Here is a 13,547-nt window from a genome sequence, read left to right as displayed (position 1 = left end):
AGCCTGAAGGAGTCAAATGGTTCAAGATGACCTTGGAAAGCCATCTTTCAGAAAAAAACAAACAGTGAAGACGATTTCACAAATGGTTTCATTCCACTGAATTCTCTTTCCTAGCCATGGTTAAACTAGCCACTACTGACATGAGGTGCTATTTAAATAATTGTTGCCATCCGAACTTCCCTCTCTTAAAAATTAAAATAACTAGCCTGGCGCCGGTGGTCACGCCTGTCATCCTAGCTACTCAGGAGGCTGAGATCTGAGGATCAGGATTCAAAGACAGCCCGCAAAGGAAAGATGGTGAGACTCTTATCTCCAATAAACCACTAGAAAACCGGAAGTGGTGCAGTAGCTCAAGTGATAAAGTGCTAGCCTTGAGCTGATGAGCTGCAGCACCCAGGCCCAGAGTTCAAGCCCCGTGACTGACAAAAAAAAAAAAAAAAAAAAAAAAAAAAAAAAAAAAAAAACGGCTGGGTAAAGGGTCTCATATCTAAAATATACCTTGAACTCAAAAAATTAAATCCCCCAACAACAAATCCTCAAAGAAACAACTGCCCAATAAATAAGTGGGCTAAAGACTTAAAGAGAAACTTCTCTGAAGAGGAAAGAAGGATGGCCAATAGACACATGAAGAAATGCTCAACCTCTCTAGCCATAAAAGAAATGCAAATCAAAACAAGATTGAGATTACCACCTCACTCCAGTTAGAATGGCTATAATCAATAACTCTAATAACAACAGATGCTGGAGGGGATGTGGACAGAAGGGAACCCTACTGCATTGTTGGTGGGAGTGTAAACTTGTTCAACCACTTTGGAAAGTAGTATGGAGGTTCCTCAAAAGACTCCACATAGAGCTCCCCTATGACCCAGCAATCCCACTTTTGGGCATTTACCCAAATGATCACAAACAAGACCATACTAAAGCTACTAGCACAACTATGTTTATTACAGCATTATTTACCATAGCTAAGAAATGGAATCAACACAGATGTCCCTCAGTAAATGAATGGATCAAGAAAGAATGACATTGCCCCATTTGTTAGGAAATGGAAAGACCTGGAAAAAATTATATTAAGTGAAGTAAGCCAGGCCCAAAGAAACATAGGTCCCATGGTTTCCCTTATTTGCAATAACTAGTATATGTCTGAGACAAGTAGAAAAGGTCAGATAAGTTGATGTTAGGCGAAATGAACCCCAAGATAAGCATTCAAATGTTTTTTCTTTCATGCGATTGTTTCTAACATATTTATAAGATGATTTCTTTGTTTCTTTGTATGTCCCTCCCCCACAGTATAACCCCTGCTTTCACTGTATTTGATGTTGGTATAATTTGTGGAGGGGAAGGGAAAAAACAAATCATTTAAATAGGGATACAGGTGGACCCATTGCAACAATGAGATGTACAAGTCGTTATGTTGAAAAACGAACTTTACAACTTTGGCGGTGGGGGGGATGGGGGGAGACGGGGTGGGGGATGGGAAGAGCTAGGAAGGGGAAACAAAGGAGGAGGCAACAATGCTTGATAAGAAATGTACTCATTACCTTGCCCATGTAATTGTAATTCCTCTGTACAGTATTTTCACAATTAAAAAAATGGCTGGACAATAACCAATTTATTTCTGTTGGGTATTTTGTCTTCAGCAGATCAAGAGAAGCCTTTGGGACTGGGTAATGATGGTTAAGAAAAATAATGTGTGTCCTTACATACCATCACATTCGTTAGGAGACATTATCTTCTTAAGGACTTATGGTAACAACAAGGCTTTTAACTTACATTCTTCAGCAGCAGATTCTTCACTGCCAGGTAAAGTCAATGCAACACATGCCGAGCAATTCATTTAAGCAGAGCCTCACTAAAACAAAGAAACAATGATTCTTTATAAGACCCAATAGAAGTGGAGCTATCAAGATGTTACATAGACCAACTCTGTGCACTCAGTCTTCAATAAAGAATCCTTGACAGTGGAAAGTGGGTGAAAAAAGTATATAACAGAGGGGCCCATCAGCTGCACTGGATATTGATGAAAGTGAACTAAGCAACTCAAGGGCAGCAATGGGAGGGAGGGAAGGAGAGAGAAAGAGGGAACAGCTGACACTAAGCAAGAGGAAAGAAATGAACGTATCACCTGATTGGGAAGAAAATTGTCTTATTGTTAAAGCTCATAGAATTCATAAGCTTTGTAGATTAAAATGATGATGATCACGGTGCAGGTTAAAATGTGTTTGTGACCTTAGCTAAGTACAAGTATGCCACAGTACTGTGAAATATATATAGTCACTTGATCTCAATAAAGAAATATTGGGGGGAGGGTAAAGAATCCCTGACAACCAGATCCTTCAGGACACCAGAAACATGCGCCCTCTACTGGCTCAGATGATTGCTTTTCCCTGGGTCCTGCTTCTTTTTCATTCCCTCTCAAAGGCCTACTTCTCCTTTTGAAGTCTTGTTTCTGCTTAAAAAGTTCTTCAAGAAAGGTGGATACCATTGGCTTATGCCTGTAATCCCAGATCTCAAGATTGAGATCTAGAAGATCACAGTTCCAAGCCAGCTTAGGCAGAAAAACCCAGAAAAACTTATCTTCAAAGAGCCAGCAAAAAGCTGGGCTGGAGGCATGGCTTAAGTAACTGGTAGATCAACCAACCAAGCCAGCCTAGTCAGCTTGAGGTTCAAATGTCTGCTGAACAAATTCTCTCATACGTTTTAGAATATTTGGGACCTGGCTAGCCCTCATTCAGAGCATGTTTTCTTTTCATCTCTGTTGTATCATCCAGGGTGGGTTTAATGTTGGCTTTTCTTGGAAAATCACCTACTGCCTAGAAAAGGAACTTAAAAAATGAGTCACTCCTTTGAGCAGTATGTGTTTGTCTCGATTTCTTTCTATACATGTATCTGTGTTTATGTCTCGCTTATTCTTTTACACATGTTCACACACACACACACACACACACACATACACACACATACACACACACACACACGTACTTCAGTACTGCTCAGGCACATTACTGTCCAACCATTCTGGGCTCAATGTCATGTGGGTTAATTATGATTATCAAACATCTAAGCCTCCATGATTATCATCATCTATTGACTTGACCAGATGTGTAATGGCAGTCATTCTACAACATCATTGCCAGCATGATAGAAGAGAGTTTCAGCCCAGACCATGATAGATAACCACTCTAGTTTCAACAGTACAACACCATCTGTGCTAGAAAATGGTCCACTTCAGAATCATGGAGGTTTTCTAGCACATTTGAGATTAAAGGTGCTGAGCAGAAAAGAAAAGGACATTGTTGTTCTACATCTACAACTACCTGATGCTGTGCTTCATATAACCAAGTGAGATATCTGTGAATGTTATTTCCCACTAAAGAAACTATGCAGTCATGTGTTGTTTAATGTGAGAAATGTGTTTTTAGATTTCTTCATGGTGTACTATGTAAAGAGCAGAGCCCACAGCACACTTATGCTATATCTTATATGCATGCATATTGCATATGCATATATGCAATGCATATATATGCATGTATAAATATAGGTCCCAGGGGCATGATCATAAACAACACAACATGAGATCAAGTGCCAGGTGTCAATGACTACATTAAGATGCTTAGTAATCATGAGGTCCGTGAAAGTGCTGCTAGAACCCTAATACTCGAGCCGCACCCCCAGTCCTTTGGCTTCATTTTTTCTCTTTTATCTAAGGTCTCATGCTTTTGCCCTGTTGGGCCTGGAATGCAGTTTGCATTCTTCCACCTTCCCAGTAGCTGGAACTGCAGGGGCAACTCATCATGCCCAGCTCCTTTGTGTAATGGAATCTCACTATCTTTTACCCCGGTGATCAGAATTTCAGCTCCTGTACGAGATTACAGGGCCCTCACTGCTATCACGGGAGTGGTGCATTGCTGACCAAAACACCATTATCTTATGAGTGCTTAAGCAACGATGAGCCACTTTATTCACAAAGAAAATATCATGGAGCTGAAGATGCAGTTGTATAGCTTTTAACTTTCCACATTCCTGTGGGAATATAAAGCTCTATATGCTTCACATCATAGAGGGTGCTATAGATAGTATATATAGCATATATAACACCCAACACACATGTGTATATAGAATGCATATATAATCACTGTAGTATATATGCTTATTATAGAATATATATTTACTGTAGTATATGTATAAAATCGTATATATACTTTCAATAAACTAGATATAAACTTATACTTACATTAGTATATATACAGTTACAACACTATATATGTGTATATGTAACATCTATATATAAATTTACTACATATATACATATTACATGTACATAGTAATTTTTGTTTGTACATGTATCCTTTATGAGAAAAGGAATCTCTGTGAGAGAAGCATCTTAACAAGAATGTTTCACTGGGTGCAGGTGGCTCACGCCTGTAATCCTAACTACTCAGGAGGCTGAGATCTGAGTATCATGGTTCATCTTCAATAAACCACCAGAAAATCAGAAGTGGCGCTGTGGCTCAAGTGGTAGAGCGCTTGCCTTGAGCTGAAGAGCTGAGGGACAGAGCCCAGGCCCAGAGTTCAAGCCCCACAACCAACAACAAAAAAAATATGTTTTATTACCATTTGGATAGGGGACACCCCTAGATCAGGAAGTGCCTACCGTTGGAAAGATGTCACATGAAGAAGTTCTAGAATCCACTGGGGGAGGGGAGGGGCAGAAGGAAGGAAGGACAAATCTGGTCACTTTCCCCCAGGAAGTCACAGCCACAGGTGTTGTGCTGGGTGGCCGTGAGTAGCTGGCGGGTCGGGGCATAGGGGTGTTGCTGATGGTCTGGTACCTGGCGGAGAGGTGCCGGCCGATGGACAGCTGTGGCGGAAGCGTGAGAGGCTAGCAGCCATGGCTGATAGCGTGTTCCCTGCCTCGGTGGAGTGACAGGTAGGTGTTTTGCTCCCAGGAGGAGTTGTATTCACGCCCCCAGCCCGGAGAGGGGGTGGGGCTCCTCCAAGGGTGGTGCTGAGGTTCATCTTGATTATCAACTTGATTGGGTTGAGAACCACCAAGGAGCCAACTCTGGCCTTCCCACAAACCCCTAGGCTGGAAGTAGCAGTGCATCCCGAGCGTTGGCTGGAGGCTCCCATTCCCAGGGTTATCTCCTAAATATGTCCACGCAGGTGCTGAGACCTTTCTGTTGATTCTCCATGCCTTTGAGTCTAACCATTACGTTTGCACATTCAAATCACTACATCTTTATTTGTGACCACCAGCACTGGCAAACACCCAATGTCCATCCACCAATGGGTAAACACCCTGATGTAGCCACGCAGTGGAAGAATGCCCAACTTCACCATCAAAAGGAGTGGACTACTGACACACGCTACACCTGTGTATTCTATTCCCTAAGTCTAGAGAAACGCAGACAAACCCACAGTGACAGGACACAGAGCTCCTTGGTGAGAAGACAAAGGAGACAGGGCCCAGGGAGCCTTTTGGAAGTAAAACATGGATTTTTTTTGAATCTGGCCTAAGTTTCATTAGTGTTTATGTTTCTTGGAGCTCATCAATTTGAAAGTTCTAACTGTGTGCAGTTTATTCTACATCAGGTATGTCAAAATAAAGCCGTGAGGCCAGAGGGGGAAGCCTACTAGTAACTATTACTTTTTTGTCTTATTTATGCCTCTGAGTTATGTAATAAGACTGGAAGTTTTCACTCTAAAAAACTGACTTCTAATACAGCTCCATTATGAAACTGTATCTTGGTGTTTTAGTGAACAACCTCCTCCTCCTCCTCCTCCTCCTCCTCCTCCTCCTCCTCCTCCTCCTCCTCCTCCTCCTCCTCCTCCTCCTCTTCCTCTCCTCCTCCTCTTCCTCCTTCTCTTCCTCCTTCTCTTCCTTTTCCTCCTCTTCCTCCTCCTCTTCCTCCTACTCCTCTTCCTCCTTCTCTTCCTCTTCCTCCTCCTCCTCCTCCTCTTCCTCCTCCTCCTCTTGCTCCCCCTCTTTCTTTCTGCTTCAGTGACAAGGACTGAGTCCAAACATCCATGCTAGGCAAACTACTGAGCTACATCCCCAGCTCAGAGAATGAATTATTTGCTATAATTCTTGACTAATAAGTTATTGTTTACTAATATGATTAAATCTATACAACATTTGAGAAGGCGCATTGTTTTGATATATAAAAGTCCACATTACCTAATGGCCTGTAAACTCCAACAGAAGTAGAACATTTCTGGGGGAAAACCGGCCTATTCTTTAAGGTAACTGTTCTTTTTGGTCATTCAATCTTTATTTCTGAGAATCGGCCATCACTGAAAGAGCAGCTTGAGCCTCTGAGCTTGTACACATTCAAAGAGTTCTGGCGCCATCGTGTGGTCATGAGGAGAAACACAATGTCAACTGCACAGCTGCACACCCTAGAGAAAGAAAGCCTGCTCAGGTGTGAGGCAGGCTGGAGAAGTTATGTAATGACCAGGGCAGAGACGCTGAGATAGCCCAGCTGCATCCAGCCAGGTCACGTGACAGAGAGCACCCCAGAGAAAAGCGCCCAGGGCTCATGAATTCTCAAGTCTTCTTGGGTGGGATTTTGTGTTGTCAAAGCCACACTGCTGTAAAATGTAGTTGTTAGCAAGTAGCTGATTATTAAATTCCAGTTTTAACTACGGAATATAGCAAAGGCACAATGAGTGGACTAGTTCCTAGGCAATGAAAATGGAAATGTCAATTAACAGATGTAAGGTGTGAGGCTGGGAGTCTCCAGAAGAGCTGCTGTCCTTTGCGGGGGGGGGGGGGGGGGGGAGGCAAAGTCTGTGGTGGTGGTGGAGTTCTCCACTTTACAGATGAACCTGGTGTTTTCTCTTAGAAACACCACACCTTGTCCACCCTGCTATTTCTTACTGTTCTCAGGGAAATGTCCTAGCTGGACAAGAAGGGAGGGCGGGCCAGGGAGAGGAGAAGTGACACAAGCACCAAGAGCAAAAGAGGCATCAGACAGACAGACAGACAGAAAGACAGACAGACAGACGACAGACAGACAGACAGGGAGAAAACAGACATACTAAGCCAGCTGAGGCAGCTCACGCCTGTAATCTTTAGCTCTGGGAGGCTGAAATCTGAAAGATCACAATTTGAGACAAGCCCAGGCAAAAAAGGTTCCCTGAGACCCTGTTTCAACAGTAAAAGTTAGGCATAGAGGTGTGTGTGTGTGTGTGTGTGTGTGTGTGTGTGTGTGTGTGTGTGTGTGTGTGTGTGTGTGTGATCTCTGCTACAGTGCAAAGCACAAATAGAACAACCATGGTCCAGGCTGACCTGAAAAAAAAGACCACAAAAAACACAAAAACAACCAGAACAAAAAGCACTGGAGGATGGCTCAAGTGGTAGAGCACCTGCCTGCAAGGATAAGCCCCTGAGTTTCAAACTCAATTACAAAGGGAAAGAAGAAGACGGGATGGGAAAGGAAAGGGATGGGAAAGGGAAGGGAAGGGGAAGGGGAAGGGGAAGAAGGGGAAGGGGAGGAAGAGGGGAGGGAGAGTGATGGGAAAGGAAGGGAAGGAAGGGAAGAAGTAAAGGAAGAAAGGAAGGAAGGAAGGAAGGAAGGAAGGAAGGAAGGAAGGAAGGAAGGAAGGAAGGAAGGAAGGAAAAGAGATCCGTCTTTGCTAGATGGAAGAAAGTTTCGATATGACATTTTCACATTTTCTGAAAGCACACAGGAGTCTGTCAAACTATGTTTACCCAAGTGAAAAGCCAAACCTGAGAGCGGGGCGGCCAGGGCACAGGCTCGTGGGAAAGGGCTTCCATCCCTTCCATTGCCACGGGGATGCGGGCTGCTTTCCGCCCGCCCCAGACTGGGGCGCCTCAGCCCGGCCCAGAAGTGAGCTTGGCCCGCCTGGGCCTGTGGGGACCACGCTGTCCAACCTCGGGGGAGCGGGGAGTGGAGACAGTCTCCAACCCCAGGGCCTGGAGAGTGAGCACAACCCAACCCCAACCTCCAACCCCCCCCCCCGGGCCCTCTGCATGCTTTTGGGGTGGCTCCCATGTGTCCCCAAAGGAAACTCACAGATCATTTCTGATGGACACCCACCCGAGACCAGCGTGTTCTCCAGCCCCTTCTCCCTCCCTCCTTCCTTCCTTCCTTCCTTCCTTCCTTCCTTCCTTCCTTCCTTCCTTCCCTTCCTCTCTCCTTTCTTCCTTCCTCTCTCCCTCCTTCCCCCCCACCCCTCTCTCTCCCCTCTCCCTGGCCACCCCTCAAGCCTTTCCTTCCAGCCCTCCCTAGCACTCATCCATAGTAACTTTGCCTTCTCTCCACACATCTTCTGCTTTCCAGAGTCTTCTAAAAGCAGGTCCCTCACTTGCAATTCCTCTCCAATCCCCTCACCACCACTTCCAGGAAGCCCGCTTTAACCCTGGAGGTCCCCTTGGACCTTTAACCCCGGCTGGACCCCTGGCAAAGGGGCAGAGAAGGTAGAGCACCAACACAAGAGGCCACTTCACCAGGCTGGGCTGGAAAATTGGCTGGCACCTAACTGGTTGCTGGAGTCACTCAAGGTGGCTGAGGTCACCACTGCCCATGGGTCCATGCTGCGAAGCCAGGCGTTCTAGCAAAGGAGACTCCCAAGAAATAATGGTGAATGCTCATAAAAGGCCCGGAGGAAAGTGTGGAAGCTCAGGCCCGTCCCACCAGCACTAGACAGGGAGAGACAGGATTGTCACAAGCCCAAGGCAAAGCTAAGCTAGACAGGAAGACCCTACCTTCAAAGAGAGGGGGAGTAGGTACTGGTGGCTCACACCTACATTTGTAACTTCTCTGGAGGCTGAGATCTGAGGGTCATGGTTCAGAACTGGCCCCGGGTAGGAAAATCCATGAGACTCTTCATTTCCAATTAACCAGCAAAACACCAGAAGTGCAGCTGTGGCTCAAGTGGTAGAGTGATAGACAGTCTTGAGCAAAAGTAGCTAAGGGACAGTGCCAAAGCCCTGAGTTTAAGCCTCACAACCAGAATTTAAAAAGAAAAAAAAAGTCGAAAAAGAATCAATATATTAATTTTGGATGCAAATCTCAGGAATCAGAAAACACAATCTAGAAGGAACCATCTCCAGAGGGAGAGAGTTGGGAAGGAAGCAATTTGCGGAAGAAATCCAAGTCATTCCGGGAATGTCAGCAGGATGCTCAAGCTATGAAAACAAGCTCTGTTTCCAAACCAGAGCAGCCAGGAGACAGAACAGCCATCTTCTCAAACACAGAGCTCCAGGGCCAAGTCCACCAAAGCCTCTTGAAACTCTGGTGAGCAGGCCCTGGTGCTTTGGACCAGAGGGATGATATAATCACCCCTCCAGTTTCCCTACCTCCCATCCCCCTCCCTCAACTTCCTGTTGGATCCCTAACCTCTGAGCTGCTCAGTTCATAGCAGGAAAAAAAAAGTGAAAAGGTAAGTAAGGTTAAATGAGGTCATCACAGTGGGTCTAATCTAATAAGATTGATGTCCTTATTAGGAGATCTGTCTCTTGTGCATATGCATGCTCGAGCACACACACACACACACACACACACATACACACACACATGCCACCTGCCAACCAGAAAAAGAGACACCCCCCCCAATACCCTGAACCCATCAGCCCTTCATCTCAGAACTTGGACTTGAGCCTCTAGCGCTGTGAGAAACGCATGTCTGTGGTTCCAGTGTCTCAGCCTGTGGTATTTTGTTATGGCAACCTAAGCTGATTAGTCTAATCCTCTCCAGAGTTGGGGAGAGTGTGTATTAATCTCTTTTTTTTTTAATATAATAAATGAGGAAAGGCTCTAGCTCTGGTCAGGGAGTCCACAACAGGACCAGTTTTAAACACAGGCCTTAATACCAAAATCCTAGGTCTTTTCACCTTACCCATAGTTCATAAGATTGTGTGTGTGTGTGTGTGTGTGTGTGTGTGTGTGTGTGTGTGTGTGTGTGTGTGTGTGTGCTTGGTTTGTGCTATTAAAAAAGAGGAATTTAAGTTAGGCATGCTGTGCATGCCTGTATTCTCTTCTGCTAAGGCAGAAAGAGTGTGAGCTAGCCTATGCTACACAGCTGAGCCCTTGTCTCAAAAAACCAAAAACCAGCAAAAAGAAAAAAAAACACAACCCAAATCCCAATCATGGTGTACTATGGCCAGGCATTTTGCCAAAGTGGAGACAAGCAAACCAGAGCAGGTGTGTGTGCAGAAAGGAAGACAAGCAGAGAGGCAATGCCAGGGTGGCTCGGGTGCCAGTGTGGGATCACCGGGGTGACTCCACCCAGCCCTGCAGACACCAGGCTGGGAGGAGGCTGCAGACTCTGGCAGTCTAGGCCAAACTGGCTTCTACTTAGCAAAGGCATCTGCCTGGAGGAGGCTGGGATTCTGTGTTGAGGTGCATCTGGGAGCTGCCAGCTCAGATATATGGAACTCAGACACAGCACAGCACGGGGGGGGGGGGGGGGGGTTGGGCGGGGGTGTGGAGGAGGAGGCACCCCACAAATCTCCTTGATATTCTGGTGGAGAGCTCCAGTAAAGAAACAAAACATTAAGGTGGAATAGGGTTTGTCTGATCACTGGATTTCCCGGGGGGGGGGGGCTGCATCTGAAAAGAAAGTCAGTTGTGGTCCCCAACTACCATGCCAACCTCTCAGGAGAGTGAGAAGCCCTCCTTGCTTTCATTTTCTTAACAAATACATAATGAAAATCAGTGGTAACATTAATAATTACCATAGCCTGGCTCCAAAGACTCATACCTAAAATCCTAGTTACTCAGGAGGTGGAGATCTGAGGATCACAGGTTGAAACTATTGGGGAAGCAAAGTCTGCACGAGTCCATCTCAAATTAGCAAAACTGCTGGAGGCGTGACTCAAGTGGTAGAGTGCCAGCCACGAGCAAAAAAGCTGAAGGTGCAAGTGCCTGAGTTCAAGCCCTTGTACTGGCACAAATTATAATAGTAATAATAGTAATGAATTAAAATAACAAAGCAACTTGGTAAGAGGCTCTGAAATCGTATTTGCTAGTACGAAAGGCAGAAATTGAGCCTACGGAGCACAGTTTAACGGCAAAGATCAAGGCAAAATGAAAACAATCCTAATAACCTACCTAATAAGATTCCATTACCTGGGTACTGTGTATATTCTTCACAGGCCTCTGGAATCTTCCCAGGCTGTGTCTATGAGGCATGCCTCTCACTTCTCTGAGAACTCTTCGGTGTCACCTGTTTATATTCATGCCACCAACTGGCAGCAACTACTGATTTATCCCACCGGAATTTAGCACGTGAGACCTAATGTGTGTCTGAGCACTGAATTGATTGAGTCCAAGGACAATGAAAGATGTAACTCAAGAAAGCCTCCCCCCCCCCCCCAGCAAGTGAGCAGCAGAGCATGAAGATCTGTTTTCTTGCTGATGTCTCCTGAACCCTGATAATTGAGGCTGCCATAGAATTAACCCAACCGTGTTTCCTAATTGGATTTTCTTCCAGAAATCTCTGGGTTGTAGGCAGTAGAGCTCAGCATCCCAGAGCAGAAAAAGAAACAGAATATTTAGGTGGAAAGAGAAACCTAGAATTTATCCCTATTATTTAGCATTTTATTTTCCATGAAGTCAAGCAAGCTAAGAGCTAAGAAGAAAGGGAATCCGAAAATGTGTCTAATGGGTAATCAATGGTCAGGAGAAAGCCATCTAGTGCCTATAACTAGTGCTAGAACGTGCACACATCTTTGGTATTTTATTTATATGGAAAATTAAATTTTACACCTTACCTCATGTAAATTTTTGGAAAAAATGCACCCAGACAAAATACAACTGAGGGAAGGGTTTTAGAGAGTAGTATTAGGAAATAGTGCCACATATTTCAGAGAAACTCAGACATAAGTACAAATGAATTATTTTTAAAACTTTTGTGTGTGTGCTGATCCTGGGGCTCGAACTTGGGCTTGAGTGCTGTCCCTGAGCGTCTTTGCTCAAAGCTAGGGACACCTCCATTTCTGACTTTTTGGTGTTTAACTGGAGAGAAAGAGTCTCACAGACTTTCCTTTCCTGGCCTGGGGTTGAATCATGATTCTCAGATCTCAGCCTCCTGAGTAGTAGGATTATAGGCATGAGCCACCCTTGCCCAGCCTTTTGAATGCTTTTTAAAAAAAACTGCATTTTTTTGGAAAGCTTTTTTCCCCGTTGGTTATTTGAAAAGCTATTTGGTAGAAATCTGAGAAGTTATAGTACAGAAGGTAGATTTGAGGCGAAGATTAAGTAAAACTACGTGAGAAGCTGGGTGCTTGTGGCTCATGCCTGTAATCCAATACTCAGGAGGCTGAGATCTGAGGATCTCCATTCAAAGCCAGCTGGGGCAGGAAGTCCGTGAGACTCTTATCTCCAATAAACCACTAGAAAGCCGGAAGTGGCACTGTGGCTCAAGTGGAAGAGTGTTATCCTTGAGCTGAAAAGTGCAGGGACAGCGCCCAGGCCCAGAGTTCAAGCCCCACTACTGACCAAAAACAAACAAAAAAACCTTACATGAGAAAGACAACTCGGAAGAAAGAAGAGTCCACAATCTCAATATATTTTTGTGTTGGAAACACAGAAATAGTATGGGAACTTGAGTGGAGAGCCAGTTTAGGTATGCCAGGTAGTTCTTTGCTCTGTCTCAAGCTGTCTTCCCTTCATCTGGCTGCCCATGCCCTCCCACCTTTGATCTTCTCTTCCTTTCTCTTCCCCTCCCCATCTTCTGGCTGCACACTGGAGCCCCTCCTTTGGATCAGTACTAGGCCTCACCAGCAAGGCCCTTCCCATCCACTCAGGCTGAGGTTAGCTCCTGTGATGCCCAACCTCCATCCTGTACCCATCCATCACCCGAGGCTGGATGGGAAGCCAGTTCAATAGGTCAAGATGTCTGTAGGGACTGCAGCCTGTGAGGGATGAGCAGAAAGGAGATGGCCCCCTTAGAAATGGACCTTAGGGATCTACCAAGGGACAAAAGTGATCTGCACTTCACCACTGTTGCCTAAGCTCAGAGAGAAAGAGAGCAGCCGGAAAGGAATAGCCTGATGACAGACAAGCTGGCCCATGTTTGTTATCTCCTGAAAGGGGGAGGGGAGGGCAGCACGATTGTGAGTTCCACACCAGCAAGAAGATAAAGAGTGTTTGGCTAAGATAAAATCCAGGGTGCACCATCTTTTTTTAAAAATTTTTTGGAGTATTATCTGCTTTAGGGAAAGCATGAATGATCAGCACGCCAGTTCTAGAGCAGAGATCCTCACTTTCCATCCACAGAAGTCCCTGTGGCTGGGTGCTTAGAGCCTGAAAGTCAGTGGTACCCGAAACATCTTCAGAACATCCGGGATCTGGGCGTTTTCTTTCTTTTTCTTTCTTTCTTTCTTTTTTTTTTTTTTTTTTTTACAGGAATTATTCCCATTCATTAGGGCAGCTTCTCTCCAACTTTGCACTCCACAGGAAAACCTAGACATCTTGTTAAAAATACATATTCCCTGGCTGCATTCCCAGAAAATTGGACTGGAAAAGGGGGCAGGAGCCTCTGGGGCCTCCCTCAGCCAGGCTCTTTCTTGTCAA

This window comes from Dipodomys merriami, unplaced genomic scaffold, assembly GCF_024711535.1.
Source record: "Dipodomys merriami isolate MVZ:Mamm:240054 unplaced genomic scaffold, mDipMer1.0.p SCAF_4, whole genome shotgun sequence".
Taxonomy (NCBI): Eukaryota; Metazoa; Chordata; class Mammalia; order Rodentia; family Heteromyidae; genus Dipodomys; species Dipodomys merriami.
This window is presented reverse-complemented; position numbering follows the sequence as displayed.